Genomic DNA, 13,428 nt, shown 5'->3' with positions numbered 1-13,428 from the left:
AGAACTCAAAATGGGACACAGATCTCTGAGTTTATAGACCCTTGTTTCAACCAATATGGCATTGTTTAAAATAATAATTGCAGTATATCTGTGCATTTATTTAGTTCTTCTGCCAGTAAATCACTGACAAAACTCCTATTGACTTCAATAGGCCCAGGACTTCACCCAATGTGTTTAAAGTGCTGAACAGTGATATCTTCATAATATTTTTTTAAATATTTTTAAAATATAAAACTGTTCTTATATCTCACCATTAATATTTAATTCAAAAATATGTATTTATTTATTTGAATATATCAAGAATTAAATTTGAAATAGATTATTTAGAGGTAGGTTTTTATATGTAACTGAAGTTTCTTCGAATGAGTTGTTTTTTGGGGAAGGGCTATGGTTTCTTTTTCTTCAGGTAACTCTGCTGAAGTTTTCTGGATTTCATTAAGAGAATGGTGAGCAATTTTCTTTAGCTTTTAAATTTAAATATAGTTTCAAGACAGGATCTGGTCTTACTGAGCGGTAGTTTGTGTCACTTTTAAATCCAGATTTCTCATTACATGTCTGTCTAGAATATGTTTCAAATATAGTTCCACAAGCACAAAAGCATTGACACTCATTTTGTTTTCTTTGTGTTAAGACAAGAGATCATACAAAACCAAAGTGAACTGACTGTAAAGTATTAAACAAATACAAGTTGGTTTAATGGCTTCCAGCCTATGGGACTAGAAAATAAATGTTTAACCAATGGAAGTAAGAAATACAAAAGTAGAAAAGCTGTCACTCAGGGGAATAGGTACAAGTCTTATTGTGGTATCTAATCTACAGACTCAGATGGTTTCAGGAGTTTCTCAGGCATAGACGGCTGCGGGGAAGAAGCCATAACAGAATGAAAGGGGGAAATGATTAATGGTTGGTTAGTTGTGGTGCTTAGATTTGATTGGAGGGCAATGAAAAGTGATGGGAATAGAGAGGAAAGGGAGAGCTGATTTGTGAAGGGCTTTGAAGATGAGGACAATCTAGATGTGACATGATCAAGTACTTGTCAAATATTTTAGTGTGGGAATGGCTTGATATTTTAGGTATAGCAGAGGAAATCCTATACTGATCCTGTTGGTGAGGAGGCAGAGAAGGGAGTGAACAGTTGTATTTTCTTTACTAACCTTCGGGTCAGGAAGGACATGTGAGTTGCTGAGGGTAATGAAGAAGAGAGGATTTTGGATAGAAGTAGAGAAGTTCAGTTTAGCCATATGGAATGTGACCAGGTTCTTCCTCCACCTTGGTGGGTCCTGTCCTTTCTGGCAGGTTTGCTCTCCTCAGAGGTTCATGGCAGCCCTCAGTTTGGCTGCTTTTGCTAGAGGCTCAAACCTGCCATTCACTCAGCTAACCTCATCACTGGCCAGCATGGGGGAAATGGAGAACAATCTCCGCAGTCTCTGTTGTCCCACCTTCTGGGTAGGGGAGAGGCCAGATCCCTTGACAAATTAGACTTTCCCTCTGGTGTGTCTCACAGACCAGGTCAACTCCTTCTGTGTCAGATAGGGAGTTGGGGAGAACCCAGGCCCGCCCGCTACACCAGGTTCCAGCCCACAGCCCTGTGGATAGCAGCTATCTACAACATCTTCAGTATCAGCTGTGTGACAGCTACAACTCCCTGGGCTACTTCCCCATGGCCTCCTCCCAACACCTTCTTTATCCTCACCGCAGGATCTTCTTCCTGGAGCCTGATAATGCTTGTACTCCTCAGTCCTCCAGCAGCACACCTTCTCACTCCTTGCACATCCCACACTAACTGATGGGAGGTCCTTTATAAACCAGGAGTCCTGATTAGCCTGCCTGCAATAATTGATTCTAGTAAGTTCTTAATTAACTCCAGGTGTCTTAATTAACTTGTCTGTCTTAATTGGTTCTAGCACCTTCCTGACTGCTCTAGGGCAGTCCCTGTCCTGGTCATTCAGGAAACAGAAACCTCTTCCTCCAGTGGCCAGTGTGATTTCCTTTGACCAGACTCCTGCCATCCTCTAGCCAGAAGGGAGGTAGGGAGCTGCTGCTGCTAGGCCCTGGGCTTTCGCTGCTGCTGCTGCTCCAGCTACTCCCCTCCTCTCCTTCTCTGCTACCTGCTGGCTGGCTGGTGGACCCCCCAACTGCTGCTGATCCTGCTGCAGCCCCTTGGGGGGGCTGCTCCCCAGAGGAGAGGAGTGAGGGACCCCTGTCCCAGCTCCAGCTGTTGCTGCTGCTGTGGGTCCTACCAGCACCACTACCACCTGCGAAGGGTCCCTCCTACCTGGCCACTGGACTGTCTGCTGGAGCAGCTGCTGTGTTTGCTGCCTGGGAGCTGCTGGAGCCTTGAGGAGGAAGAGGATTGGTTGCTGCTGGGGAAGCATGCAGAGACTCTGCAGACCACCATGGAGGGGGCCTTCTAAGACTGAGTAACTTTCAAACTGTGCTTTTGTGGTGGGGGTGTTGACTGTGTCTGTGGGGATTCCCTGTTCTTGGATAACCACAAGGCGACCGTGATGGCCTCTCTCAGTGTGGAGAGGCCGCAGCCGACCTATTGGCATTTTAATAACAGCTTGCTGGAGGATGTGGGCTTTGTGATGTCCTTCTAGGAGTTCTGGCTGGCCTGGCAAGGGCAGAGGCGCGCCTTTGCTTCAGTGTGGCAGTGGTGGGATGTGGGGAAGGTGTGCTCCCAGCTCTTTTGCCGTGACTACACCCGGGGCGCCAGCCAGCGGAGAGATGCAGCAATAGAGCAGTTGGAATGGGAGGTCTTAGAGCTGGAGAGGCGTCTGGACACCAGCCCCGAAGATCCATCCCTCTGTGGAGCATGCCGGGAGAAATGGGAGGAGCTCCGGGCCCTCGAGGGCCCTCGGGCCCGGGGTGCCTTTGTTCAATCCTGCATCCACCTCCTTCGGGAGATGGACCATGACTCCCGCTTCTTCTATGCCCTGGACAAAAAGAGGGGGGCTAAGAAACATGTCACCTGCCCTCTGGCAAAGGATGGCACCCCCCTCATGAATCCGGAGGAGATGTGCTGGAGGGCCAGGCCAGGCCTTACTACGCAAGCCTTTTCTCCATGGATCTGAGCGATCCTGATGCTTGCAGAGTGCACTGGGATGGACTCCCAATGGTCAGCGAGGGCAACCGGGTATGGCTAGAGCTGCCTTTCACTCTGGCCGAGCTCTCGGAAGCCCTCCACCGCATGCCCATGAATAAATCCCTGGGCATAGATGGGCTGATCATGGAGTTCTACCACGTGTTCTGGGAAGTCTTCGGCCCAGACCTTGTCATCGTTTGGGCCAAGTCCTTGTCATGCAGGTGAGCCATGCTCACCTTGCTTCCAAAGAAGGGGGACCCCTGTGACCTTCAGAATTGGTGTGCCATCTCGCGCCTCAGCACAGACTACAAAGTCGTAGCGAAGGCCATCTCACTGCAGCTAGGGTCCGTGCTGGCACACGTGGTCCACCCCAACCGGACCTACACTGTTCCAGATCATACCGTCTTTGATAATCTGTACTTGGTCCAGGATCTCTTGGAGCTCAGGTGTAGGGATGGTCTGTCGTTTGCACTTCTGTCCCTGGATCAGGAGAAGGCGTTCGACAGGGTGGACCACAGGTATCTCCTGGGCACTCTGCGGGTGTTCGGCTTTGAACCCCAGTTCGTGGGTTTTCTCCAGGTGCACTACGCCTCCATGGAGTGTCTGGTCAGGCTCAACTGGACCCTAACCGAGCCAGTCAATTTCAGGTGCAGGGTGCATTGGGGTGTCTGCTATCAGGCCAGCTGTATGCTCTGGCGATCGAGCCCTTCCTCTCTCTCCTCTGTCGGCGGCTGATGGTGTTGGTGCTCCATGAGCTGGAGTTGTGGCTGGTCCTGTCGGCATATGCCGACAATGTGCTCCTTGTGGTCCAGGCGACCTGGTGCTGGTGGAGGCTTGCCAGGCCATCTACTTGGCAGCCTCCTCCGCCCAGGCGAACTGGGTCAAGAGCTCTGGCCTGGTGGTCAGAGACAGGTGGCAGGTGAGCTTCCTCCTACCCACACTTCAGGCCATCTGGTGGAGCGTGGGTCGACTGCTCTATCTCGGCATTTACCTTTCTGCCACGCATCCATCTCCACTGGAAAACTGGCAAGGTTTAGAGGGCAGGGTGTCAGAGCGGCTGCAGAGGTGGACAGGACTACTCCAGTGCTTCTCCCTCTGAGGGAGGGCACTGGTGCTTAATCAGTTAGTCCTGGCACCAGCTCAACACCCTGGTCCCAGCCCCGAGTTTCCTGGCCAATCTCCGGATGCTAGTTCTGGAGTTCTTTTGGCTGGGACTGCACTGGGTCTCTGCAGGGATCCTCCACCTGCCCCTGGAGGAGGGAGGACAGAGCCTGAAGTGCCTGCGCACTCAGGTCCACATCTTCGCCTCCAGGCCCTGCAGAGATTCCTTTATGGTGCAGGTAGTCCAGCATGGAGCATGCTGGTGCACACCTTTTGGCGCTGCTTCCAAGAGCTCCGATACAACCGGCAGCTCCTTTATCTCCATCTGAGAGGTCTTCCACGAGACCTTTGCGGGCTGCTGGTCTTCTACCAGGATCTCCTCCGGACCTGGAAACTGGTCTTGGTGACCAGGTCCGTGGTGGCCACCAAGGGGGCGGGGAAACTGGCTGGATCCCCTGATGCTCACTCAGCGCATGGGGCTCTCCAGCCCTTGTTCTTCCCGGTGCATACTTCAAGAGGTGAGGGCTGCTTTGCTGCCCACTGCTTGGGTCTACCTCGACTGGATCCTGTGGGAGGGCGCCCACCCTATACCCCAGGCCCTCCGGACCTTCTCACGGCTCCCTGCCCTGTGGCCCCACCCAGCCATCCCACCCCTTCACCGTGAGCCAGCTGCACGAACTGCAGCCAATTCGTTTCCAGACCGCGCCAAGGAGACATCTGTACACGCGTGCACTCCACACCCTTCATGTCCTCATCCTCGTGTCCTGCCCTGACACAAAGTGGCAGGACCTCCTACCTCCTCTGGAGGGCGAGAAACCCTGCTGGGACAGCCTATATTCCACCTTGGTCCCGAAGCCAGCCGGAGATATTAGTTGGCGGTTCCTTCACGGAGCCGTGAGCATGGCTGTGTTCTTGGTGCAGTTCACCCCTATCCCGGACACCTGCCCCTTTTGCAGCTTGACGAAGACCCTGGCTCACATGTATCTGGAATGCGCCAGGTTGCAGCTCCTATTCCAGCTCCTCTTAGGTATCCTGTTACGTTTTTGGCTTCACTTTTCCCCTCACCTTGTTATCTACCTATCCATGGGACCAGTGTTCCCTCTAATTTTTGACATGCCGTGTGCGCAAAAAGTTTCTTCTGTGCAAATTTTTGACAGGCCATGTGCGCAAAAAATTTCTTCTGTGCAAATTGTTGTGCTTCTGTGCAAAATTTTATGTGTGCGGTGTTTCGCCATGTGCATGGGGTTTAGGATCTCTGGGCGCATGCGCACAGCTTAGAGGAAACAGCGCACGGGACCTTCTTGTCAACGTCCTTCTAGCACTGGCCAAAATGGCCAGCTATAAGACCAGAGAGAGGAGGTTGGCTGATGGGGTTTCCTGTGACTGTTGGGCTTATTTCCGATACTCCATCCACTCACGCTTCCAGGCGGAGATCCTCTGGCTAGCGTCCGCTGGCTCCCTTGATACCTTTGAGGAGCAGTGGGCGCTGTCTGGGGTTCTCTGGTGTCCCCGTCGGGTTCCCTTTGTTTAGCCCTGTGACCTCACTCCTGTCCCTGTTATATCTTTAATTGTCCCCCGCAATTAATTGAGATCCCAGACTTTGTGGATCTTCCCCGTAAGCTGGGGAAGGTCCTTTAGCAGATCCCAACAGGACCAGACTCCTGCACCCAACTGGTTTGGGTCTGTCACAGGAGTCTGAGGCAAAACCTCCAAGAGGAGAGGTCAGAGAGCAGGCTCAGTTATGTCAGCAAATCAGATACTCAAATAAGATCAGATGGGGTTTCTAGCTCCTTTTTATTGACTTAGAATATTAGTGTGTTCACATCTGAGCCACACCAAAGAATTCCACCTCCTTCCCCCACTCAAAACTACTTTTTTTGACTGATGAATACGCAGTGTCCCTCAAACACAGAGATTTCACAGCTTCCTACTTATATGTTAAAAGAAAAGGACTACTAGTGGCACCTTCCACTGAATGCATCCGATGAAGTGAGCTGTAGCTCACGAAAGCTCATGCTCAAATAAATTGGTTAGTCTCTAAGGTGCCACAAGTACTCCTTTTCTTTTTGCGAATACAGACTAACACGGTTGCTACTCTGAAACCTACTTATATGTTGTAAATAATGGGGCAGACCTGTAACTATCAGAACTTTAGCAGAAGAACTACTTTTATGGACTGGCTTTATTTTGTGTTTATTTATCACAGTGCCCATCAATTACACAGGTAGAAAATGAGTAAATAAAATCTGTCAGCTTTAGGAACAGATGAGACTGAATTTGATTTCTCTGTGGTATAAATCAGTTTGTACCTATAAAGTTATATTCGAAATTCTGACCTGCTTGACCTTGTTTGTTCTTGTTTAACAGTGTTCTGGTTAAGGGCCGGATTTTGACCCCCTTACTTACATTCGTGAGTTACGTAGTCCTGTTGACTTCAGTGGGAATACTCATGTAAATAACTACTCACCAATGGGAGTAATGGGGACAACCATCTGGCCCTGAATGACTATATTTTACTGTACCTTACACGTTCTAGTATTAAATAATATCACTATGGTATCACCCAAGTGAACAAAATGAAAATACTTTGAGATCTCTTACATTTCAAGTTTCAAAACTCACATTTTAAAATTTAAGAGCTACATCTTAAACATCGCTGCACACTTGAACTAGTTACATTAAACTAAAATTGTCATTGAGAATTAGTAAATACATTCATTGTCTCAGAATAAGATGCACAAGAAAGAAAGGGTGAATTGCACAGAGCGGTGTATGATGGCCCTCTGTTATACTACACTACATGAATGGTTCTCACAAAATGTAAGTTATTTGTTGAGATTCATCCATAACTAAGGAGAGAATATACACCCCTCCGGAACAAGTAGTTCAATTTTTGTATATCATCCATTGGAGAGCAGCAACTATCAATCCACAACAGGGATATTTGGCACCCTCTGCTGGTCTCTTCTTCCATGAAATATCCTGTTGACAGTTTTTCTGCCTCTCTCCAAGGGTGAAATTCACCTCTGTGCAGAGGACTATTTTGAGATCTGTGTGCTGTCTGCACAAGGGTGAATTTCACTCAGAAGATTTCAGCAAGCAGTATCTGATTAGGAGTGTGGAAGATGCAAATGACATGCTGAACTCTGCACTACCTGTGGGGAGACAGGAGCTAACTGTGTAGGCGGATCAGACAGATCTAATGTCTCTTGGCCTATTGTCAGGCACTAAATCACTGAAGAGCCTTGGTCTTCATTCCTGACAAGGTAAGCCTTTCTAACTTGTGGCATAATAAATCATTTCTGTCTGCCATAGTGTGTGAAGTCACTGCAGGGCTCCTCAAAGCTTTTTTTTAAGGGCCAACTTCATTTAGCAGCCTTAATGACCTATCAAATGTGTCTAGGTTCGTGGAAAAGGTTCTGAGAAGTAGAAAATCAGCCTCTGTGAATTAGTGAAGATAAGGGAAACCTGGGAAATGACTTTCCACTATGACTAATGCCCTCAAGCTGTAGTCAGTCAGCTGGATTTGGGGATAAAGGGCCCAGAGCTCATAAATACTAGAGAATAAAATGTATTCAAAGGATTAGGAATAGTTCTGGAAGAAAACTGGGAACTTTATGTGGTACAGGAGTACACAGCTAAAGAATCTAGTCTCTCTGGGAAAACCCATTTTCTATAACTAGGCTCCCTTTTTTGCAAACACAATTATGGGTGCAATTACTGTCTGTTGGAAATCTAAGAACCTTATTTGCAGATGCGCTGACACATGTATTTCAGTACATATCTATTAAAAGAAAATGTTTAGGAATGATTTTAGGACAAACTGACTAACGATAGGCACACAAATTTGAAAATATGATTGTATGTGACTTGCCTACCACCACTTTGGAGAAGATAAGTCTTCTCCATCCCCATGACCCAATGCTTAGGCAGTTTCTTTCATTTTTCTCTCCTTTTCCCCAAAGTCAATGTTCATTTTCTTCTGAGTATATCAGACAGCAGCTTTCCCAAATAATAGTCAGGTTCTCAATTTAGTTTGGCTTAAACCAAAGTGGTTTTTATTGGCAAGCTTACAAATAGAGAGAGAGAGCACAATTAAATAAAAGATAAACACCTAAATGCCTAGACAAATACTGCAGAAAGCCTCACTAGACTGGCATTAAATTTAGTGTTACAAAATATTGCAAAATCACCATGATTTATTGCATGGTGGGGATTTGTTTAGTCTTTTACCCCAGTCAGAGAACACAGCACTTTGAGAGTCTGCTAAGCAGAAAAAAAACGAGGAGTACTTGTGGCACCTTAGAGATGAACAAATTTATTTGGGCATAAGCTTTTGTGGGCTAAAACCCACTTCCTTGGATGTATGCAGTGGAAAATACAGTCAGAAGATATATATACACAGAGAACATGAAAAAATGAGTGTTGCCATACCAACTGTAACGAGACCAATTAATTAAGGTGGGCTATTATCAGCAGGAGAAAAAAAACCTTTTGTAGTGATAATCAGGATAGCCCATTTCAAACAGTTGACAAGAAGGTATGAGTAACCGGACAATCCGTACGGCAAAAGAATAAATGGACACAAATCAGACATCAAGAATTATAACATGCAAAAACCAGTCAGAGAACACTTCAACCTCCCTGGTCACTCAATTTTAGACCTAAAAGTTAAAATTCTCCAACAAAAAACTTCAAAAACAGACTCCAACGAGAAACTGCAGAATTGGAATTAATTCTCAAACTGGACACCATTAAATTAGGCTTAAATAAAGACTGGGAGTGGATGGGTCATTACACAAAGTAAAAACTATTTCCCCATGTTATTTTTCCCCTACTGTTACTCACACCTTCTTGTCAACTGTTTGCAATGGACCATCCGCCTGATTATCACTACAAAAGTTTTTTTTTCTTCTGCTGATAATAGCCCACCTTAATTAACTGGTCTCATTACAGTTGGTATGGCAACACCTATTTTTTCATGTTCTCTGTGTATATATATCTTCTGACTGTATTTTCCACTGCATGCACCTGCTGAAGTGGGTTTTAGCCCATGAAAGCTTATACCCAAATAAATTTGTTAGTCTCTAAGATACCACAAGTACTACTCGGTTTTTTTTGCTGATACAGACTAACACGGCTACCATTCTGAAACCTGCTAAGCAGAAGACACTCTTAGAGCATGGGTTCTCAAACTTCATTGCTCCACGACCCCCTTCTGCCCTGGGTGAGGGTGGAGCTTGGGCTTCAGCTTCAGCCCTGGGTCTCAGCAAGTCTAAGGCTGGCCCTGGCGACTCCATTAAAATGGGGTCGTGACCCACTTTGGGTCCCAACCCACAGTTTGAGAACTGCTGCTCTAGAGAGAATGTCTGTGGTAGCTTCTGCCATTCAGTTATAGTAATCTCCTCCTTTGACCCAAAATGGTTACTTTCCTTGGTGTGATATCTGCTCATCAATACGGAGTCAAAACAATATCAACTTATGCAAAAAAAAATGCCCTTTCTTTCAGGGCAATTTGAGTAGATTTTGTCCAGAAGTATTAATTTTTCCCACGTCATTTATATACAGCCATTATCCATTCTGTTATAGGACTACCTCAAGTAGTAGTTAATGCAAATTTAATGCAAATTAAAGTAAACTATTTCTAAGCAGCCTCACTAAATTATTTATACAGGCTCTACAAGTGTGCTCGGTACCTTAGAAAATATAAATGACATTGTGCCTGCCCAGAAGAGCTTACAAGATAATTTTGGACCTGACACATGAGTGAGTAAGGAGGATCAGGGAAGACAGGACAAGGGTTACAGGACTTAGCTCATGCATTCACTCAGGTATGTTATGTGCACATCAGTATGTTTCCAGTAATTTTAAAGTAGGTGTTGTTTTTTTTCCTTCCCTCACAAGCTACATTTTGTTGTTTCATTTTGCTGGGAGGTGTATATATCCAAGGTGATCAGAGTGAGGGAAATGGCTGGATATCTGAGAGTGGGAGAGGTTGAAAGGAGTTAAGAGGTGAAAGGGGGCACCAAAGAGGGAAATATAGTAGGGGCAAAATAGTAGGCTGGTGTTAGGTATGGGATTTCCTCCCAAGCACACTCCAACTCACAATTCTAAATCTGACATCCTACTTTTTAATGGAGAAATAACACATTGCAGATTTTGCCACTACACTTGTGCTCATGGGGAATGCATCTTAATCTAACCGAAGGTGAAAGTTCATGCTGTACCTTTGTTCTTGTGATTAAGAAGAATTAGATCTGTCAGAGGATTCTGAGTTCCTTTGGGTGGTAAGACATATACAGTGAGATGGGCTTTGATGTTCATGTTGTCTTAACTGGTGGTTTCTTTGATTTTTAGTGATTGTTTTGATATGAAATTCACTTCAGCAACACTAACTCTAAATTAACTCAGTTTTTTGTGGGGGTAGAAAAGTACTTGCTACATGTACTAATGTAATTCAATTATGAATGCATCCACCTTTTTCATATCTTACTTCCACTGTGAGTAAAAGTCCTCATTAGTCTCATATCTTCATATTCTTGATTAAATTCATTAACAGCCCTGGACGGTTTATCATAAATCCATTCGCTTGGCAAAGTACAGATGCCCTCTGTATTTCCTGAGTTGTTCTTATGCTTTTTACAACACTGAAGAATCTGTTAAAAAAACCCACATCATTAAGCAATAAATAACACATTGTCATCAGATATGCCATTGCCTTAGAGACCATCAGCCCAACTTAACAAGAATGGCTCCCCAAGATTTGTGTTTGGATTCCGTGCTACTTGCGATGTGCCTGAGAACATTGCAAGTGTAATAAAAGATACTCAGTTCCTTTATGCAATCCTTTATCCTTTTAACCTTTAAAAACTGGCAGAATATCAAGATTATCATGATGACTTTAGAGTGATACACTGGCTACCATACAGTGGCTAATTTTTATATAATTTTCTGACACCACAAGGGGGGTGAGTGGATGGAATTTGGGGACTTTTGGGGGTACTTTCTATCTAAAAACGTGTGCAGAAAGAAAAACAGGACGTATTACTAAAAACTGCTCCTGCATTAAAATTTTGCAATGAAATACATTACATTAACACAACCATATAGTACCAATCCTAAATGCAAAGCATTTCCAGGCAACAGGAAAAGTGTTCGCTTATATTGTACAACTAAGAAGTGACTGAATTAATATTCTGGATTGTGTTTGTGATCTTATTAAATACTTTTCTCCCCCCAGTTACTATTTGAAAACGTATTTCTGTACTATCATTTTAAAAAAGGTAGGGGTTTGGGGGTTTTCTTAGGAACTTTAAAAAACTGTATTTGGGAGGGGGCTGATTTAGGGCTTATGAAAGATGCTGGATTGTAACCACAGGCTTTTATGCACAGAAAATGCAAAGGCATCCTGTAGGTTTTCCCACACCATCCCACCAATATGCCTCAGCCTTGATCCGGAGTGATTCATGTCTCCATGAAAATTCATTTCTAGGCCTCTGCTGGGACTGCTAGTAAAGGTTGCTAATTGTGACAGTGAATTTTATGCTGTGGAAAAAGGTTGACTCAGATCACCAGCCACATGAGTGGGCCTAGCGGTTCCATTGGCCAGGGCAGAAAACTTTTATGGGGCCCCTTCCTTGCCCTGTCCCCTGAGCCAAAAACTCAAAACAAAGAACAAAAAACCCAACCACACACCATCTATAGCTGGCCAATCAGCACAGGAAAAAAGCCATGAAATCAGAAAGGCGCAACAACAATAAAAGCCAAATGGCACAGTGATATGATGCACCCTGGAAGTTGGTGTTAGGATATAGATATTCAGGCCTGTCTGTAAAGGCCTATACTCTAAGAATATAGGTGTATTCTTATCACTTGGCTAGTTCTAGAGGTATAAAAAAAAGAATCAAAATCCCTGTCTGCCGGTGTAAGGGCCTTCTCTTACTGTGATAGTCTGAGGCCCTGTTCTTAGTCTAAAGCAGCAGAGGCAGCCATAAGCTGGGAAGCGACCGGACACATCCTCACATTCCAAACTAGTCACATTGAAATAAGGTGCTGTTAGGAATACAATCCTGTCCTTGCTTGAATTTGTTGACCTTCAAAATTGCTACACTGCACAAGTCTTCTTTTCACAACGGTGTTTGGGACAAGGGAGTTGTTTGGGAAGTAAGAGGTACTCTTTCAAGCTTTTGCTGTAAAGTTTAGTCTTTGAACATCTACTCGTATATTCTTAACTGGCCTTGAAAAGAAAAATGCTGTACAGTCAAGAAATGTCACTGGTTGTCTGGGCCCTTTCAGGGCGGGCATATGTCCAATACATCCCGGCTCCACATTCTGCACCTTTAAGGACCAGCATTCTGTTAAATGTATTTTGTTTAGAGAGGTCCTGTGACTGTAGACCGAGTGAGCTGGGAAGAGAAAAGCAAGATTAAAATGAATAGTTTCATGTCTCGCTGTGTAGAGCTCTCCAAGGACCAAAAGGCAGGACCAAGACCACCCAGCAGTAGCTGCTTCCTTGCTGATAGGGAGCAGGGCAAGCCAGAATTTTGTAGCTAGGAAAGATGGATAAGCAAGCTGGAGAATGCTGAACTCTTGGTGTGAGTAAGAGATTATGTTAGGCAAAGCTACATTTTGTTAGAATTAACTTTTAGACACTTTAGAATGTGTTAGTTTTGTTTGTAACCCTGTCATATCTTTTTCAGTCTTGCTTGAAATCACTTAAATCTATGTTCTTTGTTAATAAACTTATTCTTACTTTTGCCGTCTTAGTATGGTGTATTAAGTTGAAGCGTATCACCCTAGCCAAGCTAACAAGCTGTTGTGTGTCCTGGCTCTTTGGGAGCAGTGAACTTGGTGTTACCTCAGTAAGAGAGAATGGACACTGCAGAGGAGAAGGTTTTGGGGAGACTCAGGACCAGAATGGCTGTTGGGGTCACCTTACAAGGAGTAAGTGGGTTGGTGGTAGCTCAGGGTGAGACTTTTATGCTGTGGTGATACTAGTGGTGTCAGGACTCTGAGCCAAAGCTGCACAGCCTAAAGGCATCGAAGGTAACAGGGCAGGTGGTGGGTGACAGCACCCCATTTCTTTTAAAGACATGCCTTGGTCTCTCCTACAAATCACACATGAAATGGGCAAGGCATCTGGGTTCTACTTGTAGCCCTTCACCTGCTGGATATTGAGGAGTGCCTTTATACAGAGTTGCCACATACTCACCCATCCCTTTTTCATCAGAAATACCCCAGGA

This window comes from Caretta caretta, chromosome 1 (assembly GCF_965140235.1).
Source record: "Caretta caretta isolate rCarCar2 chromosome 1, rCarCar1.hap1, whole genome shotgun sequence".
NCBI classification, from domain to species: Eukaryota; Metazoa; Chordata; order Testudines; family Cheloniidae; genus Caretta; species Caretta caretta.
Note: the sequence above shows the minus strand (reverse complement) of the source record.